Raw genomic sequence first — 8994 nt, forward strand, 5'->3', positions numbered from 1 at the left:
CCCGGGCTCCTCCCGGGACAGCCCAGGAGCGGTGGGGACCTCAACGGAGCCGCCGGGGGCGGGCTGGGGGCCTCTCTGGAGCCCCAACTTGCAAAGGCAGCCCCTGGGGCCTGGGGCGCGCGAGGTTTCCTCCCCTGAGTCCCAGTTTTCCTTCTTGGGGACTTCTTGTCCCCTCTGACCCCAAGATGCCTGGGGTAGGTAAGGGGGAAAAAAACAAGGGTTCCTGGTCGTCCCTGGGTTCTCACACACAAGGAAGAGTAACTGAAGTGACTAGAGAAACAAGGGAGAGCGAGGACCCCAAAGGCAAACGCCGCAGACCCACAGCGGGGACGCCCGGGAGGCTGGTGCATTAGTGTCCTCGGACTGCTGTAGCAACTGACTGCAGATGAGGGGGCTAAAACCACAGAAATATATTCTTTCACGGTTCCCTGGAAACTGTGGATTTCAGGAAGTTTCTCAGATCAGTTTTGAGTCCTAGCAATGGGATTCCTTGGTGAGGGAACACCTGAATTGGGGGTGGGAGGGCGTCCCTCGTGTTAGCCTGGCCAGACTTGACCCCTCCCTGGGTTTGTCACTGTGAAAAGATTTTCACTTTTTCAAGTCTCAGTTTTTAGTAAGTGAAACGTACATTTAATTAATAGAAGTTGGAAGATAAAATATTTCCAGGCCGGGCGCGGTGACTCACGCCTGTAATCCCAGCACTTTGGGAGGCCGAGGTGAGCAGATTAGTTGAGGTCAGGAGTTGGGGACCAGCCTGGCCAACATGGAGAAACCCTATCTCTACTAGAAATACAAAAATAAACTGGGCGTGGTGGCGGGCGCCTGTAGTCTCAGCTACTCGGGAGGCTGGGGCAGGAGAATGGCGTGAACCCAGGAGGCGGAGCTTGCAGTGAGCCGGAAACGTTCCATTGCACTCCAGCCTGGGCGGCAGAGCGTGACTCCGTCTCAAAAAATGATAATAATAATAATTCCAACAGGGTGAGTTTCAGGAAAAAAAATTAAAATGTTTGTCTTACATTCCATTTGTTAAACATTCCCTGAAGTGTGTGTAGTAAGTTTCTCAGATCTGTTACTTTCTTTTTTCTTTTATTACTTTTTTTTTTTTTTTTTGAGAGCTCTGTTGCCCATGCTGGAGTGCAGTGTTGCGATCACAGCTCACTGCAGCCTCCACCTCCTGGGCTCAAGCAATCTTCCTGCCTCAGCCTCCTGAACACAGGGACTCCAGGTGTGTACCACCATGCCTGCCTAAGTTTTTGTATTTTTTTGTTTTTAGGGATGGGGGCTCATTTTGTTGCCCAGGCTGGTCTCAAACTCCTGAGCTCAGGTGATTCTCCTGCCTCCACCAGCCTTATTCTTTTCTTTTGAATGACAACAAATAGGATTCCAGGGCCTAGACTTCAAAATGTTACTGGGGAGAAGAATCTCAGAGAAATAGAGAAAATCTCCTTTTCACCATAGGTGCAGAAAAATGAATACATTGCCATGAAACATGTTGCAGATAAATTATAAAAATTTACCAAAATGTCAGTTATTCTCCTTGACATGGTAGAGAATTTTTGACAGTGGATGATTCTGTTCTGATTCCAATACTGCAGTACCCTTTCCTTAATTCTATAATACATTTTTTGTGTTCCTGAAATAGGTAGAATACAAGATATTTTTCTTGTTTAGATGACAATTTGTCCCGGCTCCATATATTCAAGTGTTCATCATCTGTAATGCTGGCCCTGGCACTGATGAGATTTCCCCAAACACAGGGGCTGCCTCAGGGCTGTGTTCCTTTACTTTGTTTTTGTTTTTGTTTTGTTTTGTTTTGAGACAGGGTCTCGCTCTATTGCCCAGGCTGGAGTGCAGTGGTGCTGTCTCAGCTCACTGCAATCTCTGCCTCCTGGGTTCAAACGATTCTCCTGCCTCAGCCTCTCAGGTAGCTGGGGCTACAGGCACCTGCCACCAGGCCTGCCTAATTTTTCTTCCTTTTCTTTTCTTTTTTTCCTTTCTCTCTCTTTCTTTCCTCTCTCTGTCTCTCTCTCTTTTTTTTTTTTTTAGAGGGAGTTTCGCCCTTTTCGCCCAGGCTGGAGTGCAATGGCAGGAACTTGGCTCACTGCAACCTCTGCCTCCCAGGTCTGGGTTCAAGCAATTCTCCTGCCTCAGCCTCCCGAGTAGCTGGGATTATAGGCGCCTGCCACCATGCCCGGCTAATTTTGTGTTTTTAGTAGAGACGAGGTTTCACTATATTGGCCAGGCTAGTCTCGAACTCCTGACCTTGTGATTCGCCCACCTCAGCCTCCTAAAGTGCTGGGATTACAGGCGGGAACCACTGCGCCTGGCCATCTTTATGTATTTCTAGTAGATACAGGGTTTCGCCATGTAGGCCAGGCTGGTCTCGAACTCCTGACCTCAGGTGGTCTGCCCACCTCAGCCTTCCAGAGTGCTGGGATTATAGGTGTGAACCACCATGCCCCCAACCAGAGTGTTTTAAAATTGGCAGCTGGTCACAGAGGTACCCTGTGCCTGGCTGTGCCAAGATTTCAGACACCCAGGAGGAAAGCAGATCTTTAGGGTAAACACATTGTTGTGTAAACAGTTTCAGCACAGTAAGCAACTCCTCTATCGGGAGGACAACCCTCCCCAAATCCTGGCTCCCTTAGGCCATCCAGGGGCCAGCTTTGCAGGCAGCACTTTCTAAGGTTAGGGGCCCTCAGGTCTTTGGGTTGGCACTTCCTGCAGTCCACGCCCTAGGCCACTGGACAGGGGTCTTTTACCACAGAATTATGGGAGGACCCTATGAAGTAGGATGAGACCACACTGCAGTATTGATTTCACTTGTGCTCTTTAGGGCTCCTGGACTTAGCCAGTTAAGGTAAATTCCATTGGCTGCATTGGCTGCAATGGAATTATTATTATTATTATTATTATTATTATTTTGAGACGGAGTCTCTCTCTTTCACCCAGGCTGGAGTGCAGTGGCGCGATCTCGGCTCACTGCACACTCCGCCTCCCGGGTTTACGCCATTCTCCTGCCTCAGCCTCCCGAGTTGCTGGGACTACAGGCGCCCGCCACCACGCCCGGCTAATTTTTTGTATTTTTAGTAGAGACGGGGTTTCACCGTGTTAGCCAGGATGGTCTCGATCTCCTGACCTCGTGATCGCCCACCTCAGCCTCCCAAAGTGCTGGGATTACAGACGTGAGCCACCCACCGTGCCCAGCCAGAATTACTACTTTTTTAATTTCCATTTTTATTTCCGATTCATGGGGCACATGTGCAGGTTACAAGGGAATATTGTATGATGCTGAGGTTTGGGCTTCCATTGAGCTTGTCACCCAGATAGTGGACATCGTAGCCATGAGGAAGTTTGTCAGCCCTTTCCCCCTGGTCCCTCCATTTGGAATCCCCAGCGTCTATTGTTTCCAGTTTTATGTCCATGTGTACCCAAGTTTGACTTCCCAGTTATAAGAATGAACACGCCATATTTGGTTTTCTGTTTCTGCATCAGTTTGCTGAGGATAATGGCCTCCAGCTGCATCTATGTTGCTGCAAAGGTCATGATTTCATTCTTTCTTGTGGCTGTGTCGTATTCCATGGTGTAGATGGACCACATTTTCTTCAGTCCGCTGTCTGTGGTCACTAGGTTGACTCCATACCTTTGCTGCTGTGAAGCTGCTGCAGTGAACACACAGGTGATGTGTTTCTTGGTGGAATGGTGTCTTTTCCTTTGGGTAGACGCCCAGTAGTGGGACTGCTGGACTGAATGGTAGTTCTGTTTTTAGTTCTCTGAGAAATCTCCACACTGTTTTTCATAGAGATTGTACTAATTTACATTCCCACCAACCACGTATAAGCATTCCTTTTAACAGCCTTGCCAACATCTGTTATTTTTTAACTTTTTAATAACAGCCCTTCTGACTGGCGTGAGATGGTATCTTATCGTGCTTTTTATTTGCATTTCTCTGATGATTAGTGGTGTTGAGCTTTTGTTCATATGTTTGGACCACAAAGGTCTTAGAAAACAAGGTGGCTTATGAAGTTTCTGTATTATTCTTTTCCTGCCCCCATTACTGTTTTTTACTGGAGAGAGGCACCAGTTCCTGCACAGCGTAGCTCTGGCCAGTAAGTCGAACTTAGACCTGAGTGCCTTCCAGGGACAAGGCAGTGCCCTGAGTGCCAGGGTAAGTACAAAATAAGTCCCCCCCAATGGGACAGGGGTCAGTCCCCTTGGAAGCACATTGTTTGCAATGGTTGGGACACCCCAAGGAGGACTTCACACCGGTCAGGCAGTCGGGTTAGGAGGGCCCCCAGCGTGACCTCCCACTGCGGGCCTCCTGTCCTAGGGTTCAGTGTAAACAGAATCACTCAGTGTCGTCCTCAGTTTCAGAGGCTCTGCCCGAGGCATCACTTATAAGCAGTTGTGCGTGTCTGTGATACCAGTTCATTCACCTCTCCAGTATGGACGACACCCGGAGGGGCCTTTGTGGAAAGTTCAGGAACTGGGGCCACTTGCTGCTGTCTCAGGACTGTGGGGTGTGATCGGAGGCTTAGCAGCCAACCTGAATCCAGGGCACTCACAGCCGCGTGCGACGTTTCCTTCAGGAAGAGGGAACGCTTCGGTCATGGCTCCGAAAAGAGCAGTTGGATTTCAGACAGTGCCGTCCAGGGTCAAGCGAGTCCCTCACTGTGGGCAGCTGCGAGTGAGCCAGACAGACCAGCCAGCACCCCTGATGTTTTTCGTAGTTCACTGCCTTACCCGGGAGTGTCTAGCTCTGCAGCTGCACTGTTTCCTGAATTAGAGGCGTGTTCATTGAGCCTAGCCCTGCTGTCAGGTCAGCACAGTGAAGGCTGAGGTAGCAGCGGACATAGTGAGGATGAATTAGAGTGGGCAGTGTTAGGTTTTAGCTTAGAGTCAAGTCCAGGCCGCTGGGCTCTGAGTTCCGAATGCTGTAAAACACTGAGGCTTTTCTTCTGCAGCAGTACAGCCTGGGTATTGCTGGGCTGGACAGCGGTGTGCCAAGATCAAGTTGCAAGAGTTTCCTAAGCCCTTTTGGTCTCCTGAGTCTTAACGTCCAAATTGATTCAGCTAAAAATATGCACATCTGGCTTGAAAACCATCAACTCTTAAGGTCGTCAGAAATAGGTTTTCATAAAAGCACATTAACAAACTGAAAACTACTACTTAAGATTCCAAAAGTACATCCCCACTTAGAGATTGCCTCTCTCTTCATTTGTTTCCATTTTCCCTGAACCTCCAATAGGAAAAATGATAGTAAAAATCAGTTGTGGACCAGACGCGGTGGCTCACTCCTGTAATCCCAGCACTTCGGGAGGCCGAGGCAGGCGGATCACAAGTTCAGGAGATCGAGACCATCCTGGCTAACATGGTGAAACCCCGTCTCTACTAAAAAACATAGAAAAGTGGCTCAAGCCTGTAATCCCAGCACTTTGGGAGGCCAAGACGGGCGGATCACGAGGTCAGGAGATCGAGACCATTCTGGGTAACACGGTGAAACCCCGTCGCTACTAAAAAAAATACAAAAAAACTAGCTGGGCGAGGTGGCGGACGCCTGTAGTCCCAGCTACTCGGGAGGCTGAGGCAGGAGAATGGCGTAAACCCGGGAGGCGGAGCCTGCAGTGAGCTGAAATTGCGCCACTGCACTCCAGCCTGGGCGACAGAGCAAGACTACGTCTCAAAAAAAAAAAAAAATCAGTTGTGGAGACCTGATCTTATTTCTAATACTTAGAGTTTAAATTCCAGTCCATGCACCAGGGGCAAAAAGCAAGGACGTTGTGTCTGTCACTTAAAAAAACAAACAAAAAAAAACTGAGATGATCCCTGTAGTGTTTTTAAAATGACAAAGACTTTTTTTTTTTTTTTTTTTTTTTTTTTTCATTTGAGATGGATTTTATCACACATGCCGAGGCTGGAGTATTCCTCGTCTCTTGGAGCTTCTGGTAGCCCCAGGTGTTCCTTTGCTTGTGGCACCATAATTCCAGTCTCTCCTTCCATCTTCACATGGCCACTTCCGTGTGTGTTTCTGTCTTCATGTGGCATTTTCCTCTTAGAAAGACACCAGGGCCCATTGGATTAGTTGGTGTCATTTTAATTGATGACATCTGCAAGGACCCTATTTACAGATAAGGTTATAGTCACAGCTACCAGGAATTAGGACATGGACATATCTTTCTGGGGACCACTTCACAACAAACCGCTGGCAGTTCAGCATTTACAGGGATGGCATTCTGCTAGCAGGGAAGACCATGGCTGGTCAGGAGGTAAACCAGGGGGAAGCAGGGAACACTCCAGCCTTTTTTTTAACCAGCAGCAGGTTTTTAAAAAAGCCTGGAGTGGCCGGGCACGGTGGCTCACGCCTGTAATCCCAGCACTTTGGGAGGCCGAGGCGGGCAGATCACGAGGTCAGGAGATCGAGACCATCCTGGCTAACACGGTGAAACCCCGTCTCTACTAAAAATACAAAAAATTAGCTAGGCGTGGTGGCGGGCACCTGTAGTCCCAGCCACTCGGGAAGCTGAGGCAGGAGAATGGCATGAACCTGGGAAGTGGAGTTTGCAGTGAGCCAAGATCATGCCACTGCCCTCCAGCCTGGGCAACAGAGCAAAACTCCATCTCAGAAAAAAAAAAAAAAAAAGCCTGGAGTGTCCCCTGCTTCCCCAGAGTTTACCTAAAATTATGCTCCAGCCTTGGGAATTGACTTAACTTTCTTTCCCTCCCAATGCAGCACAAACTTTTACCATTTTCCTCACCCAAAGCTTACCTTTCAGAACTCGGGGGCCCTTTCTCCTATCCGGAGGAGAGAACAAAAACCAAAGGCTGCTCTTTGTTTTCTTGTCTCATGGCCTGCATGGCCCAGAGCAGCCAGGACATCCAGCAAGCCCACCCCACTGGAGCTACATCTGTCAGTTCTCCCTCCATCAACCGTTAACTCTCATAGCAGAGAGCTCAGCTGTTGTTTCATACCATGAATAGGCTCCATACGCCACGCTGGCCCCAGAGGCTTACCATCCCTTACCCCTTCATCCGTCCTTTTCCCAAACAGTGCTTTTGCCATATTTCAGTGAGTCAGGCTCATTCTAGCAAATCCCACCTCCGATGCCAACGGTGTCAGCATCCCCAGGACCACCCCGCACCCTGCTAGTAGGATTCACAGGGCTCCACGTACAGTCATACTGATGACTATGATTTGATACAACAAAAGGACACGCAGCAAAATCAGCACTGGGAAAAGGCACATGGGGAGACGTGCAAAAGAAACCCAATGAAGCTTTTCAGAGTCCTTTCCCAGTGGATGCAGAACGCACCTCATTCCCCCAGCAATGAGTCGTGACACCACCTGTGAAATGTCCACCAAAGAAGCTCATTGGAGACTCGGTGCCCAGGAGTTTTTTTAGATGAAGTCTTACTCTGTTGCCCAGGCTGGAGTGCAGTGGCACCATCTTGACTCACTGCAACCTCCACCTCCCGGGTTGGAGCTGTTCTCATGCCTCAACCTCCCAAATAGCTGGGATTACAGGCACGGGCCACCATGCCTGGCTAATTTTGTATTTTTAGTAGAGATGGGGTTTCACCATGTTGACTAGGCTGGTCTCAAACTCCTGACCTCAAGTGATCCGCCTGCCTCAGCCTCCCAAAGTGCGGGGGTGACAGGTAGGAGCCACTGTGTCTGGCCAGTGTCCAGGACTTTTAGTGCTGGCTCATCACATAAGCATCCCCTGCCTGGTGTGTACACAGATTCCATTTCCAGAAGGAAAGCAGTTGTCCAGCATTAACAGTGGTGTTTGCACCATGAGTAATCTGAATTAGGGTGGTGCGAACCTTCCCAAAACCCAGGTTCCCAGACACCAGCTAAGGGCAACATTGCCGGAAAGCCTTCCTAAAGATAGAGTCTAAGGCCCGCAATGTTAACTTCTTTCTGCATGATAGGAACTTTATTATTAAAATACACTGCAATGCCGGGCGCGGTGGCTCAAGCCTGTAATCCCAGCACTTTGGGAGGCCGAGACGGGCGGATCACGAGGTCGGGAGATCGAGACCATCCTGGCTAACACGGTGAAACCCCGTCTCTACTAAAAAAATACAAAAAACTAGCCGGGCGAGGTGGCGGGCGCCTGTAGTCCCAGCTACTCGGGAGGCTGAGGCAGGAGAATGGCGTAACCCGGGAGGCGGAGCTTGCAGTGAGCTGAGATCGGGCCACTGCACTCCAGCCTGGGCGACAGAGCGAGACTCCGTCTCAAAAAAAAAAAAAAATCAGTTGTGGAGACCTGATCTTATTTCTAATACTTAGAGTTTAAATTCCAGTCCATGCACCAGGGGCAAAAAGCAAGGACGTTGTGTCTGTCACTTAAAAAAACAAACAAAAAAAAACTGAGATGATCCCTGTAGTGTTTTTAAAATGACAAAGACTTTTTTTTTTTTTTTTTTTTTTTTTTTTCATTTGAGATGGATTTTATCACACATGCCGAGGCTGGAGTATTCCTCGTCTCTTGGAGCTTCTGGTAGCCCCAGGTGTTCCTTTGCTTGTGGCACCATAATTCCAGTCTCTCCTTCCATCTTCACATGGCCACCTTCCGTGTGTGTTTCTGTCTTCATGTGGCATTTTCCTCTTAGAAAGACACCAGGGCCCATTGGATTAGTTGGTGTCATTTTAATTGATGACATCTGCAAGGACCCTATTTACAGATAAGGTTATAGTCACAGCTACCAGGAATTAGGACATGGACATATCTTTCTGGGGACCACTTCACAACAAACCGCTGGCAGTTCAGCATTTACAGGGATGGCATTCTGCTAGCAGGGAAGACCATGGCTGGTCAGGAGGTAAACCAGGGGGAAGCAGGGAACACTCCAGCCTTTTTTTTAACCAGCAGCAGGTTTTTAAAAAAGCCTGGAGTGGCCGGGCACGGTGGCTCACGCCTGTAATCCCAGCACTTTGGGAGGCCGAGGCGGGCAGATCACGAGGTCAGGAGATCGAGACCATCCTGGCTA

The sequence above is a fragment of the Mandrillus leucophaeus genome, unplaced genomic scaffold (assembly GCF_000951045.1).
Source record: "Mandrillus leucophaeus isolate KB7577 unplaced genomic scaffold, Mleu.le_1.0 Scaffold54, whole genome shotgun sequence".
Taxonomy (NCBI): Eukaryota; Metazoa; Chordata; class Mammalia; order Primates; family Cercopithecidae; genus Mandrillus; species Mandrillus leucophaeus.